The following is a 15847-nucleotide window of genomic DNA, read 5'->3' as shown; positions in this document are numbered from 1 at the left end:
ATCAATGTGGACTTCAACAGTTTCCTCATTTCCCCTTCCCCCACCTCACCCCAGTTCCAAATTTCCAGCTCAGCACTGTCCCCATGACTTGTCCTACCTGCCTTTTCCACCTATCCATTCCACCCTCCACCCTGACCTATCGCCATCATCCCCTCCCCCACTCACCTATTGTACTCTATGCTACTTTCTCCCCACCCCCACCCTCCTCTCATTTATCTCTCCATCCTTCAGGCACTCTGCCTGTATTCCTGATGAAGGGCTTTTGCCCGAAATGTCGATTTTACTGCCCTTCGGATGCTGCCTGAACTGCTGTGCTTTTCCAGCACCTCTAATCCAGAATCTGGTTTCCAGCATCTGCAGTCATTGTTTTTACCAAGCAGGAATATTCTGTTCAGTGTCATCTCCCTCACTCTCCCTATGGGAGTATTTGAATAATTTTAACTGTTGGGCTTTTATTAGATCCTCAACAATCTTAATTACCCATAATAATAATAATTTCAAGCCACCTCCAAGGTTCTTATATGCAAACATGCAAACATGAGTAAAATTAGGAGCAAATGTAGGCCACACAGACCCTCAAGTCTGCTCCTTCAATGAAGACAATCGTGGGAGACCTGATCACATTCCTACTCACACTTGTTGATACACCAAATGCATCTTTCCATCCTAACATTCTGCAGGGACTGTTCCCTCCTTAACATCCTGGTCCAATCCTCCACCACTCTCAAAACTTCCTCATTCCCCCATGGCACCTTCCCAAGCAATCACCAAAAGCATGACACTCTTAAAAAAGTTTGTTCACTTGTGGGATGTGGGTGTTGCCAGTATTTATTGCCCATCTCCGGTTTCCCTTGAGAAGGTGGTGGTAGACAGCCTTCTTGAGCTGCTGCAGTCCGTGTGGTGTAAGTTTATTTTCCTCTTATTCCTCACTGGTACAAGGCCCCAAACACAGCTTCCAGGTGAAACACATTGTACTTGTACTTCTTTCAATCTAGCCTGCTGTATTTGCTGCTCACAATGCTTCTTTACATTGGTGAGACATGGGCAGACTAGGTGACCACTTTCCAGAACATCTGTGCTCTGACTGCAGGAATGACCCTGACCTCCAAGTTGCTGGTCTTTTCAATAAACCACATTGTTCTCAAGTTAATGTCTCTGTTTTGGTCTTGCTGCATGTTTCAATAACGGACAATGCAAATTTGGGTAACAATACCTCATTTTCTGCTTAGGCATTTATCGCATCAAGGTCTCAATATTGAACGCCATAACTTCGGAAACTGACTGGATGCTGCCTGTTCTCCATTTTTCTTATGTTCTCTTCCCTTTAATTCTCCCCCAAAGCTTTGCCTTTTCTGTGTCTTGGTTACTTTGCTCTTCGAAGAGGTAACCTATTCTCTCCTTTTAACACCTTAATTTATCCATAAATTTGAGGTATTGTATTTTGGTGAGGCAAAGCAGGGCAGGACTTATACAGCTGAAGGTAGAACCTGGGGCAGTGTTGCCGAACAAAGAAACTAAGAGGTGCAAGTGCATAGTTCCTTGAAACTGGAGTTGCAGGTAGGCAGGGTGGTGAAGAAGGCATTTGGCACTTTAGTCTTCATTGGTCACTGCATTGTGTATAGGAGTTGGGATGTGATGTCACACAGGATACTGGTGAGGCCAGTTTTAGAATTCTGTATTCAGTTCTGGTCTCCCTGCTATATGAAAGATGTTGTTGAACTTGAAAATGTGCAGAAAAAATTTACAAGGATGTTACCAGGGTTGAAGGGTTTAAAGAGAGAGGTCAAATAAGCTGGGGCTATTTTCCCTGGAGCATCAGAAGCTGAGGGGTGACCTTATAGGGGTTTATAAAACCAGGAAAAGCATGGGTAGGGTGAATAGCCAAAGTATTTTTCCCAAGGTAGGGGAGTCCCAAACTAGACGGCATAGGTTTTAGGTGAGAGGTGAAAGATTTAAAAGGCATCCGAGGAGCAACTTTTTCACGCAGAGGATGGTATATGGAATGAGCTGCCAGAGGAGGTGGTGGAGGTGGGTACAATTACAACATTTAAAAGGTATCTGGATGGGTACACAAATAGAATCTCTATAGAATGGAAGCAGGCCTTTCAGCCCATTGAGTCCACACCAGCCCTCCGAAGAGCATTCCACCCAGAACCACCTCCCTACCCTATCGCTATAACTTCCCATTTCCTGTGACCAATCCACTTAACCTGCACATCTTTGGGATGTGGGAGGAAACCAGAGGACCTGGAAAAAACAGGGAGAAACAGGGAGAATGTGCAAACTCCACACAGACAGTTGCCCAAGGTAGAATCTAACCCAAGTCCCTGGTGCTGTGAGGCAGTAATATTAAGTACTGAACCATCGGTTTAGAGGGATATGGGCCAAATGCTGGCAAATGGGACTAGATCAGTTTAGGATATCTGAGTTGTACCAAAAGATCTGTTTCCATGCTGTAAAACTCTACAGCCATTTTACATCCCTTTTTCTCTTTCGCTATCATTAACAGCCCCTTTGTCTTTTACATTGGGCCTCCTCCATCAAAGTATTGAAAAAGGATTTCCAACATTTTTCCGTACTGAAGAAGAGTCATACTGGACTCAAAACATTAGCTCTGTTTCTCTCTCCACAGATGCTGCCAGACATGCTGAGCTTCTCCAGCATTCTCAGCATCTGTTAACAATGGTCTTTCACCCCTTTGCTTATCAAGAATCTATCTTCCTCTGCCCTCAATGTTTTCAAATTCTCTGCTTCCACTGTCTTCTGAAGAAGAGGTTAACTTCCCTGGGAGAAATAAAATCTCCTAATTTCTATCTTCAGTGGAGACTCTTACTTTTAAGCAGTGATCCTTAATTTAAATGCAAAGCTGTGTGGGACTCTGGTGGTTGCAGTGACATAAAAAAGGGTGGCGAGTGCAGAAGGGTACCAGAAGCAGATAGTGCAGTGACAGAATCCATCAGACTTGGAGCAGTGGCAGTGAGGTTAAAAGGAGCAACGAGAGTGGAGTGGTTTTAGAAACAGACAGACTGGCAGTGGAGCTGCTTCAATCCAGTCAGGGTGTGAGAACACAGGAGAGCAGGAGAGATGATTTGCAGTATTTCACCCTCATCTCTTGTGACTGGAAATTCACTTCAGGATATAATTATAAAACTTCACATAAATAATTGATATTATCGAACTTCTAACCAAATTTGGGGAGGCAATGGATTAGTGTTATTATCACTGGACTATTAATCCAGAGACTCAAATAATGTTCTGGGGATCTGTGTTCAAATCCCGTCATGACAAGTGATGGAATTTGAATTCAACAAAAATCTGCAATTTCGAGTCTGATGATGATGATGAATCCATTGCTGATTGTTTGGGGAAAAAAAAACCATCTGGTTCCTTCATATTCGTCAGGAAGGGAAACTGCCAAGCTTACTTGGTCTGACCTATATGTGACTCCAGACCCACAGTAATGTGGTTGACTCTTAACTACCCTCAGGGCAATTAGGGATGAGCCATGAATTCTGGTTTAGCTAGCAATGTCCTTATCCCATGAATAAATAATTTTTAAAAATTATTCACTTGATAGAATTAAGGGGCTCTGGTTTTTTGACTAAGACGTTTTGTCTATATTTGGATAGGACTAATGGTAAAATTAAAACATAGGTCCATATTCAATTAAGATAGTTTCTAAGTTAAGATATGATAGGGGAAACCATCTCCTAACTTGTGCATCTTACACATTCATGTGGGAAATCCTAGACAATTCTGGAGGTCTGAATGATTGTGTGTGCAGGAGTTACCTTCAGCTGGAGTGGCAGCTGGGTGACTATGGCGTATTTATGAGGCTGAGAGGTTTGTGGAGAGTATGTTTCGAAATGTTTTGTCACCCTGCATCTCAAGGAAGTACAGACACACAGGTAAGAGGTGACCTCCAGCATTCACTCTCATTTTCTTTCTGACTGTGCTAGCCTCCAAGGTCTGAGCACAGCAGCAACCTCTGGAACCAGAAATCAAAGATATGATCAATATGCTGTGCCAATCACCACGTGCAGAAACGCAGAGTAGCTGCATGCATATGCAGCAGTGTGGCTTCGAGGGAACTTTGGTGACCACGAGACAGAAGAAAGGGACTAGGAAGGTTGTGAGGGAATCCCTGAGTGCATCTCACTCACAAACTATTTCTTGGCCTTGGAATACAGTGCGAGAGTGAAATTTCCATTCTGGAGACCAAACAGAACCAAGGCCATGTAACCATAGGTGCTCCAAATGACTAAGAGAAGCACACGAAGTGTGGAGGGACAATAGTAGTAGGGGTTTCATTAATGAAGTGAGTAGACAGGTACTTCTGTGCCCATAGAAGTTATTTCAGGATGGAATGTTACCTCCTGGTTGCCATGTTCTGGGATGTCTCAGAACTCCTGAAGGAAATTCTGAAGGAGGCAGACCGAAATTGTGGCCTATATTGGGACCAATGACACAGAAAAAAAGAGAAATGGGGGCCTGCAAGCAGATTTTAGGGAGTTAGATAGGAAATTGAAAAGTATGACTTCAAAGGTAATAACCTCTGAATTACCTTTGATGTCAGAAAGTGAAGAATATTAGAACCATAGGATAAAGTAATGATGAATCCATGACTGGAGATGGGGTGCAGGAGGGCTTTAATTCCCTGAGGCATCGGGATTGTTTTAGGAACAGACGGAACCAGTTCAAGTTGAATGGGTTACATGTGAACAGAAAAGGGATAGACATCATCACGGGGAGGATGGTAATGCTTTTAGGGCAGATTTAAACCGGACTGGCAGATGGATGGAATCCTGATCCTGACAAATAGTTCAGAGAGAGAGAAGTTGAGATGAAATTAAAAGTTCCATAATATGTAATATATTTAGGTTTTGAGAAGGTATTTGATATGATGTCATATTTTAGTGTACTTAATAAGACTAGAGCCCATGATTTTGGGGATAGTATATTAGCATGGATAGAGGATTGGCTAACTAATAGACAGAGAGGGTTGAGATAAGGATGCCACTTTCAGGATAGTAACTTATATCTAGTGGTGTGCTTCAGGGGTCAGGTCACAATTATTTACAATATATATTAATGGCTCGGGTGGGAAAAGAAAATGTACAATCACCAAGTCTGCAGATAACACAAAAATAGGTGGAATAGCAAAGATAGGTGAAGATGACACAAAGAGTCTGCAGAGGGATACAGATGAAGTGAGTGGGCAAAAACTTGGCAGATGCAATACAATGTGGGAAAACGTGACAGGATGCACTTTGGCAGAAACAATAGAGGAATTGAATATTATTTAAATGGAGGAAAATAGCAGAAACTAAAGGAGAGAGCGACTTTTGAAGTCCTCACACATAAATTTCAAGAAGCTCGCATATAAGTTCAGAATGTCATTGGGAAGGAAAATGATTTTTATTTCAAAATGAATGGAGTGTAAAGATATGGAAGCCTTGCTAAAACTATGCAAGGCTTTAGTCAGACTGCAACTGGAATACTATGGACAGTATGATTAAAGGAAAGATATACTGACATTGGAGGCAGACTGGAGAAGGTTCATTAGGCTGATCTCCCAGGTTTGGAGTTACTGTTTGATGAGAAGAGGTTGCATGGGTTTGACCTATACTCATCAGAGTTTAGAAAAATGAGAAGCAGCTATATTTAAACGTACAAGCTACTTGGAGACTAGACAGATTAGATTAGATTCCCTACAGAGTGGAAATAGGCCCTTCAGCCCAACAAATCCACACCAACCCTCTGAAGAGCAACCCACCCAGACCCATTCCCCTACATTTACCCCCAACTAATGCATCTAACACTACGGGCAATTTAGCATGGCCAATTCACCTAGCCCCTGCACATCTTTGGACTGTGGGAGGAAACTGGAGCACCCTGAGGAAACCCACACAAACACGGGGAGAATGTGCAAACTCCACACAGACAGTTGCCCAAGGTGGGAATTCAACCTGGGTCCCTGGTGCTGTGAGGCAACAATGCTTACCACTGAGCCAACATGCCGCTGTGGAGAGGTTGTTTCCCCTTGTGTGTGGGGGGTGTCTAGGACCAGAGGGCATGATCTCAGAATAATGAATTATCCTCTTAAGACGTAAGAACATAAGAAGTAGGAGCAGGAGTATACCATCTCGAGCCTGCTCAGCTATTCAAGAAGATTCTGGTTGACCTTATCGTGGACCGAGCTCCATTTACCTGCCCATTCACCATAACTCTGAATTCCTTTACTGTTCGAAAATCTATCTTTGGTTTAAAAACATTCAACAAGATAGCCTCAACTGCTTCACTTGGCAGAGCATTCCACAGATTCACAACCCTTTGGGTGAAGAAGTTCTTCCTCAGCTCAGTCCTAAATCTGCTTCCCCTTATTTTGAGACTACGCCCCTTAGTTCTAGTTTCACCCACCAGTGGAAACAACCTCCCTGATTCTATCTTATCTATTCCCTTCATAATTTTCTAGGTTTCTATAAGATGCCTCTTATTGTTCTAAATTCAAAGTTTGGGAGAAGATTTGTAGCTCGGGTGCTCATTGTTGTGGTTCTGTTCGCCGAGCTGTTCGCCCGAGCTACAAATCTTCTCCCAAACTTTGAACACCTACGGGCGAGAGACGCTAAGACAAGCCAGGAAATGGGAATCCTGTGCCAACCGCCTAAGCGCCACATACGAACAACTCCGGCCACAAATTCCCAGCTCGGCGAACAGAACCACAACATTGTTGTAAATTCCAATGAGTGTAGTCCCATATACTCAATCTTTCATCATAAGCCAAACCTCTCAATTCTGGAATCAACCTATTGAACCTCCTCTGCACCCCCTCCAGTGCCAGTTCATTCTTTCTCAAGTAAGGAGACCAAAACTGTACACAGTACTCCAGGTATGCCCTTACCACCACTCTATACAGCTGCAGCATAACCTCCCTGTTTTTAAACTCCATCCCTCTTGTGATGAAACACAGTATTCCATTTGCCTTCTTAATTACCTGCTGCCCTTGCAAACCAGATTTTTGTGATTTATGCACAAGGAGACTCTGCATAGCAGCATGCTGTAATTTTTCATCATTTAAATAATCATCCATTTTAGTGTTATTCCTACCAAAGCAGATGACCTCACATTTACAACTGTATTCTCCAAAATGAGGAGGAATTTATTCTCTCAAAGGATAGGAAATTGTAAAGTCATAGAGTCTGACAGCACAGAAACAGGCCCTTTGGCGCAAACTAGTCCATGCCAACTGAAATATCTGTCCACGCTAATCCCATTTCCCTGCACTTGGCCCATATCCTTCTAAACCTTTCCTATCCATGTATTTGTCCAAATGTCTTTTAAATGTTGTTAATATACCCATTTCAACCACTTCGAATGGCAGCTTATTCCATATGCGTTCCACCCTCTATGTAAAAAAGGTGCCCCTCAGGTTCCCATTATTCTTTCCCCTCTTACCTTAAACTGATGGCCTCTAGTTCTTCATTCCCCAACCGTGGAAAAAAAACTGAATGCATTCATCCTATCCATACCTCTCATGATCTTATAAACTTCAATAAGGCTCGCCCTCAGTCTCCTAGGTTCTAAAGAAAAAAGTCCTAACTTGTCCAACCTTTTGCTGTAACTCAGTCTCTTGAGTCCTGGCAACATTCTTGTGAATTTCTTCTGGATTCTTTCCTGTTTAATAACATCCTTCCTATAGCGAGGTGACCAAAACTGAATACAAAACTTCAAGTACAGCTTCATTAACGTCCCATACAACTGCAACATAACTTCCCAACTTCTATACTCAATGCTCTGACTGAAGGCCAGCATGCCAAAAGTCTACCTGTGACTCCACTTCCAGAGAATCATGCACCTGAATTCCAAGAACCCTCCATTCTACTACACTCCTTAAGGTCCTACCATTCACCATGAAACTTCTATCTTGATTTGACTTTCCAAAATGCAAGACCTCTCACTTATGTATATTAAACTTAATTTGCCATTTCTTGGCCCACTTCACCAGCCGGTCAAGATCCTGCTGCAATTTCTGATAACCTTCTTCACTGCCCACTCCCTATTTTAGTGTCATCTGCAAACTTACTACTCATGCCTTGTACATTCTCATCCAAATCAGTGATATAGATAACAAACGGTAATGCGCCCCTGAGGCACACCACAACTCACAGGCCTCCAGTCCGACAAACATCCTTCTACTATTATCCTCTGCATCCTACCATCAAGCCAATTGTACATCCAATTTACCAGCTGTCCCTGGATTTCATGAAACCTAACCTTCCAGAGCAGCCTACCCCACGTGGAGCCTTATCAAAGGCCTATCTGAAATCCATATAGACTATGTCTTCCACCCTGCTATCAACTTTTCTGGTCACTTCATCAAAGAACTCTAAAAGATTTGTGAGGCATAATCTCCCACTCAGAAAGCCATGCTGACTACTCCTAACGAAACCTTGTTTTTCCAAATGCATGTATATCTTTTTTTTTTAGATTAGATTACTTACAGTGTGGAAACAGGCCCTTCGGCCCAACAAGTCCACACCGACCCGCCGAAGCGCAACCCACCCATACCCCTACATCTACCCCTTTAACCTAACACTACGGGCAATTTAGCATGGCCAATTCACCTGACCCGCACATCTTTGGACTGTGGGAGGAAACCGGAGCACCCGGAGGAAACCCACGCAGACACGGGGAGAATGTGCAAACTCCACACAGTCAGTCGCCTGAGTCGGGAATTGAACCCGGGTCTACAGGCGCTGTGAGGCAGCAGTGCTAACCACTGGGCCACCGTGCCGCCCAGTCACTGGGCCACCGTGCCGTCTTATCCCTTAGAATCTTCTCAAGTAACTTATCTACCACAAATGTTAGGCTTTCTGTTGTATAGTTCCCAGGTTTTTCTTTGTAGCCCTTCTTGAACAGGAGCACAACATTCACTATCCTCCAGTCTGCCGGATCTCACCCGTGGCTAATAATGATGCAAATATATCATAATTTCTTCTCTAGCTTCTTGCCGGGTTCTTGGATAGATCTAGTTAAGACCAGGAGATTTATCCACCTTCATACATTTTAATACATCTAACATTACCTCTACTGTGATATGGACTGTCTCTAAGATATCACCACTGATTTTCCCAAGTTCCCAAATCTTCATGTCTTTCACCACGGTAAACACAGAGGAGAACCTCAGCTGTCTCCTGCAGTTTTACACATACATGTCCAATTTGGTCCTTGAGGGGTCCTATTGTCTCTCTCGGTATTCTTTTTCCTTTAATATGCTGAAAGAATCTCTTTGGATTCACCATAATCTTCTTAACCAAGGCTATGTCCTGCCCCCTTTTCACCCTCCTGATTTCCTTCTTCAGCAAACTCCTGTATTCCCTGTATATCCCCAAGATTCCCGTGATCACAGCTGCCTGTATTTGAGCCTTGCCTCCTTCTTTTTTGTAGTTAAAGCCTCAATATCTCTTGTCATCCAGGGTTCCCTACTCCTGCCAACCTTGCCCTTCACCTTAACAGGAATATGTAGACCTTAAATTCTAGCTATTACACTTTTAAAGGCCTCTCACTTATCTTTGCCTGCAAGCAAACTACTCCACTCAACCCCTGCAAGGTCCTGTCTAATTCCATCAAAATTCCCCAATTTAGAACTTGAACCTGTGGACCAGTTTTGTCCCTCTCCATAACAATGTTATAATTAATAGATATATGGTCACTGGTTCCAAAGTGCTCTCCCATTGTCACCTCAGTTACCTGTTCTGTCCTATTTCCCAAGAGTAGAATGAGTTTTCTGAGTAGAATGAGTCTTCCCCTTTCCTGAGTAGGACCTTCTATACAGTCCCAGTCTATGTTGGGAAAATTGAAATCCTCTACTATGACAACCCTATTGCTCCTGCATATCTCCTCCAATTTCTTTGCATATTTGTTCCTATAATTCCTGTTGACTATTTGGGGGCCTATAGTATAACCCCAATAATGTCACCATTCCCTTCTTATTTCTTAACTCCATTCACAAAGCCTCACTGGATGATCCCTCAACTATTGCATCTCTGGCTACTGCTGTGATACTCCCCTTAATCAGAAATGCAACTCATCCTCCCATCTTTTCTCCACCTGTGTCCTGCCAAAAGCACCTGTATCCTGGCTCATAAAGCTGCTAGTCGTTCCCTCCCTTAGCTATGTTTCTGTAATGGCTATAATATCTTAATCCCACTTACATATCCACACCCTGAGCTCATCAGCCTTATCTGTCAGCCCTCTTGCATTGAAATAGATGCAATTTAATTCAACAGACATTCCTCGCTCTTTATCATGTTCCAGCCTGATTCGTCTCTTCAACTTGTTATTTCTGATTATTGTATCTCCTTCCAGCCTCACACTTTCCTCCCTGCTGTTGTGGATCCCATCCCCCTGCCAATCTCGTTTAAGCCCTCTCTGTAGAATTCTGTCGAGGATTGTAGAAGCTGGATCATTAAGTATATTCAGCTAAGAAAGAATGATTTTTTTTTAATCAGAAAGGGAATCCAGTATAATGAGGAAAAACTAGGAAAGTCGAGTTGAGGTTTATCAGATCAGCCAAGACCTCATTTGTAGAGCAGATTAGATGGCCTGTTTCTGCTCCTATATTTTATGGTCTTATTGGGGTGCACCCTGATCAAATCCATAAGGTTGATTTCTATTACTGAATGCAAAATGTCCTGGTAGCGCTATTACAATGAAAGGTGCTGGTAAGATCCGAAGTACAGCATTGAAGTGCAGAATTGAACGTAAGTGGGTCAAAGCTCTGCCTTGAAGATGTGGTGAAACTGATACTTGTCCGATGACAACCTCCATTGCAGAGGTCTGTGGGAAATTCCTTCCCATTGCGTAGGCCCTGAGATGTTGATGACTGCTATCCAAGATGGAAGCCTAGAGGAACAAGTAGCAAGCTGGAGTTGCCAGGTAACTGCTCAGACATTTATTTTGGAAATTATCACCCATCTAGGTTCTATACAGCAGGTGAACAAGTACAAAATTGCGTATCAGTGAGGTGAGAATGGGCTAATATTGACATCTTAATGGCAATAGACCTCAGACCATCCACTAGCAAAATTCTCATCTCATCATTCAAAACTTGGTTGGAGAATTGAACTTATTTTTCTCAACATCAAAAATCTCATTTCTGCATCTCATCTTATCTTCTCAACTGACTTGCGAGTATTCACATCATTCAGTGGCTGGAAAGATTCTGTCAGTTTGGTTTTATCTTCATGTTCATAACTAAACAGCCATTCACTGGCCATTCTGTAGAATCAGATTCTTTTGAAAAGTGTAGGTGAGATCCGTTTGAGTACTGCCTGCGTAATGCAGAATACATTGATTCTGTGGGAACAGACTGTGTTGTAGGCCACTATCTGCAGGACCCAGCACGACTTCTTCAATGAAAGAAATCCCTGTGCATGTAGCTGCCTGTGGTGCTATGTATCCCTAGAAAATTAATTCAGTCAGTGAATTGATATATTCTCCAGGATCCCGTTTACTAAGTGGAATGGCTTAGCCCACAAACTAATGACCCTGAAGTACAGAGTAATTTCTGCCATTCTGGAACTTCGGGGGGACCGAGGTGTTGTTGAGCCTCAAGCAGGTTTCACTACGTCTCAAAAGTGTTACAATGATAGGTACTGTACAGAATCTTCTACAGGATCATAAAGTTAAGGATAAATATGACTGATGTGGTAAAATTGTGTTTCTAGTAGTCAATAAAACTTAGCAGCCAAAATAATTTCGGCTGTCAGTAACATGTAGTCTGAAATAATTCATCTTAAAAACTTTTGAAATGCAGTAGAAATTTCTTTAACTATGATTCTAACTCATTTTAATGCTTGTCAATTGTTTTTATTGATCCATCTCCTGTCCATAGATCTCTATATTGAGCATAATTCTGTGGCCTAGATGGCAGACATGCAAATAGCCTTTGGCAAGATCTAAGTGACTCTAGATAACAGCTTACAGTTTTACTTTGACCTTGAAGTGCCTTGTAATTAAAAGTTTGAGTGCAGAAAACAATCACAGATGTGAAGACAACTCTCCATTCATTGTGATTCAGGAGACTGCTGCTCCAGTTTAATATGGCACTTATTTATGATATGCTGCTAGCTATTGATATTTTGAAATTCATTTATCTTTCACTGTGCATTCGACATATGCATACACACTGTACAGTTTCCACTTTTGCAATAATTATTTAGTGTTCCAACTTATTAATTGAAACAATAGTGCTGTTAGCACTGATGTATTTTCTCTTGAAGAAAGACTATTTATTCTTTACAGTGATTTTCTGTGTTGTTTGAAAAGCACTACTATGGCTGAATTGGCATCTTTGTGAAAGTCAGACAAATATTTTCCTGTGGTTTTGAGGAACACCTACCATGTATCCTAGTCCAGATTGTTAAGTGCTTCTTTAGCCAATCTAAGGTGGTGCTTTCAGTCTACAGTTTATTCATGTACCTTAATTTTTGGGGGAGTTTGTAACCATAATACAAAAGCAGTGGAGAATTACTTCGAGAGAAATAAGAATTCTTTAAAATTACCAGATGGGTAAAGTCTTGCTTATAAAGAAATGTTGAAGCTTACTTTAGAATGTGACATTGCTATAAAATACAATAACATACGACACATTAAAGTGAAAAGCATTTTAAAATGATGTAGTGTGGAGTTTTTACTTTTATTTATACATGTTGCACTTTTTACAAAGATCTCTGAATGGCAACAAAGAACAGGAGTGTTTCTTTCATTTCCAATGAATACTTATTGTCAATCTTCAATTAAGTGCAACATTCTACTTTTAACAAATGGTCACAAACTACACATTTGATAGAACGCTGGATGTAGTGAAGTGAACCAACCCTGCTATTATTTAATCATTTAGACATCTGCAAGTGGTGGGCGGCACGGTGGCACAGCAGTTAGCACTGCTGCCTCACAGCGCCAGAGACCCGGGTTCAATTCCCGCCTCAGGCGACTCTCTGTGTGGAGTTTGCACATTCTCCCCGTGTCTGCGTGGGTTTCCTCCGGGTGCTCCGGTTTCCTCCCACAATCCAAAAATGTGCAGGTTAGGTGAATTGACCATGCTAAATTATCCATAGTGTTAGGTGAAGAGGTAAATGTAGGAGTATGGGTCTGGGTGCTATACGCTTCGGCGGGTCGACGTGGACTTGTTGGGCCGAAGGGCCTGTTTCCACACTGTAAGTAATCTAATCTAACCAGTCCAGCTAGGCCAAATCTCTGGGGACACTCAAGGGAGACCAGCAATCCAGGCTGTACACTGTTTTGTCTGATATGGCCATGAAAACCTATGTACACATGAAGAGATTAACCAGAAACTGCTGCCGGGACTACAAACATAGAGGAGAGAGAAGAAAGATCCCAGCGTCAGCAGGTTACATGTGCTTTATTAATAACAGAATGATATGGAGATTTAATTATTTTATACATTTTAAATTGGAATAATCAAAAAAATTCTCAACTCATATAAATAATTTAATTCCACCAAATCTAACAGAGCAAGAAGTTATTTCAAAATGAAGGAACAAGAGCTATTTATTCCTTGAAATGTTGATGTTTTTCAGTGGGAAGAGATAATTACTTACGTAACTAAAATGATTATTCTTCCAAGTTTCTAATTTATTGTAACTGCCTTCGTGAATATATAATCTGTCATGTGTAACTTTGCAAGGCGACGAACAAGTTCTGTTTAGTGGTTTATTTTCTACACAAAAGCTCGTCAGCATTCATTGAACTTGTTTCTAAATTGATCTTTAATTTTAGTTCCATGTTCATTTGGATGTCTTCTTTTGGCCTTATTCTTGTCATAACACACATACAAAACAACACAGCTTTAATATATTTGCATACATTCACATGTATTCCAGCATTTTCATAACCATATTCTCTACCTCCAATTCAGGACCTGTGGGCTTTTGGTTTAAGGGTCTGATTCCGCACTGTAGGGAATCTAATCTAATCTAATCTAATCTAATCTTAATGCTTGATCTTAAAGTGGGAGGCAAGACAGAAAATGTTTCACATAAACTTAAAGCAACATTGTTTACCTCTTGAAAACTTGTGTGTGAAAACGTAATGTGTCCTCACCTTCCCCAATGAGGTAACAATCAGAATTACTTGAAAGGTCAGTTTGAATTTCTGTACTACCATATTTTCAATAATTTCATCACCCAATTTATGAATGTTGCCAAAACGAGTCTTAAGATTGTGACAATGTAAACATTTAAAGAAAGGAGATCAAGAAGTTGGTAGTGAAGAACAAAGATTATGAAAATAGACAAGCAAAATACATATGTATGTAATATGAAATGATTAGTGAAAGTAAATATGGTCTCAATAGAGAGTGAGACAGATCAAACTATAATCGGGAATAAGAAAATGAGTGTTAAAAAAACACTTTGTACCTTACTTTACAGTAGAAGATACAAAAACGTTTAGGAAATAATGGAAAATCATTGGTCTAGTGGAAATGAGCTACTGAAACTATATACTAACAAATCCCTTGAATTTCATAAGTTGTCCTCAGGATTTTAACAGAGGCTGCTCTGGAGAGAATGGATCCATTGACTTTAATCTTTCAGACTGCCTTAATTTTTGGAATAATTCGCCAGGATTGAGAAGTTGCAAACATAATCCCACTATTTCAGTTCTTCTATAATGTGATGGTCGCATTCTTGTGCAACCCCACATTATCGAAACATGGTACTTTACAAACCACGCTTAAAGTATTGGCAATGTAATCACTTTAGAGTCAACATACATTTTAGAAGTTCACACTTTAGGAACAGCGTCCCCAATTGTATTACAGCAAATTCGCGTTGATGAAACACGCATTATATTAGAACGACTTCTACAGCGAAAGGTGTTGTCTCACAGGCAGATCTTACAGGTGCAACTGGTGTGAGGAGGCAACTGGTGTATTTTGTTACAAAAGGATTACAGGAAAGAAATCTTACTAGAATTTTACAAGACATTTGTGAGGCTACAGCTGGATTACTATGCAAATGTTTGGTTTCCTTATCTAAAGGAGGTTATACCTGTCTTATAGAGAGGTTCAATAAAGGTTCACTTGACTGGTTCTTAAGGCTGAAGGGATTGTTCTCTGAGGGAGAATTGAGAAGAGTTCATTGTATCAATTAAGGTTAAGTATATATAGGTGGAGGACATTGATTGGATGGTTATTTGAATATATCTTGGATTTGAGGGTGTGATGCAATGGTTGTGACCTACCTGTGAGCAAGGAGGCCCAGGTTGAAGTTGCAGCTGCACCATTGGTGTGTAATAACATCTGTGAACGTGTTGAATAGAAAATAATTTGAACATATATTGGAGTTCCTGTGCTGTAATAGTAGTGCTCCCACTTATGGGCCAGAGGGCCTGAGTTCAAGTCCCATCTGCTCTAACATGTTTCATAATGTATCCTAACAGGTTGATTATAAAGATCTTTGAATATTATAGGTCTCTTGTGATGAAGTGGTAATATCCCTATCTCTGAGCAAGAAGACTTGGGTTCGAGTCGTACCTATCACAGAGGTATGTAATAAGATCCCTGAATAGGCTGATTAGGAAATATCTTAAACATATATAATGAAACATCTGCCCCTTTAAGGGGCTGCCATTCAATAATTTGATTTAATTTGGCTATATTCACTTCAAAAGAGTATTAAAAGTCATTTTCAAGCCTTCCACAACTGGTGTTTACTGCAAGGCGATAACTGTTCACAACCCTCTACCCAAAATGTTAGTTCAGGTTAACCGTGAGTTTCCTTTCAATGTGGCCTTTTTGTTACAGTTCTTCAGTTAATTC

Source organism: Chiloscyllium plagiosum, chromosome 6 (genome assembly GCF_004010195.1).
Source record: "Chiloscyllium plagiosum isolate BGI_BamShark_2017 chromosome 6, ASM401019v2, whole genome shotgun sequence".
Lineage (NCBI taxonomy): Eukaryota > Metazoa > Chordata > Chondrichthyes > Orectolobiformes > Hemiscylliidae > Chiloscyllium > Chiloscyllium plagiosum.
This window is presented reverse-complemented; position numbering follows the sequence as displayed.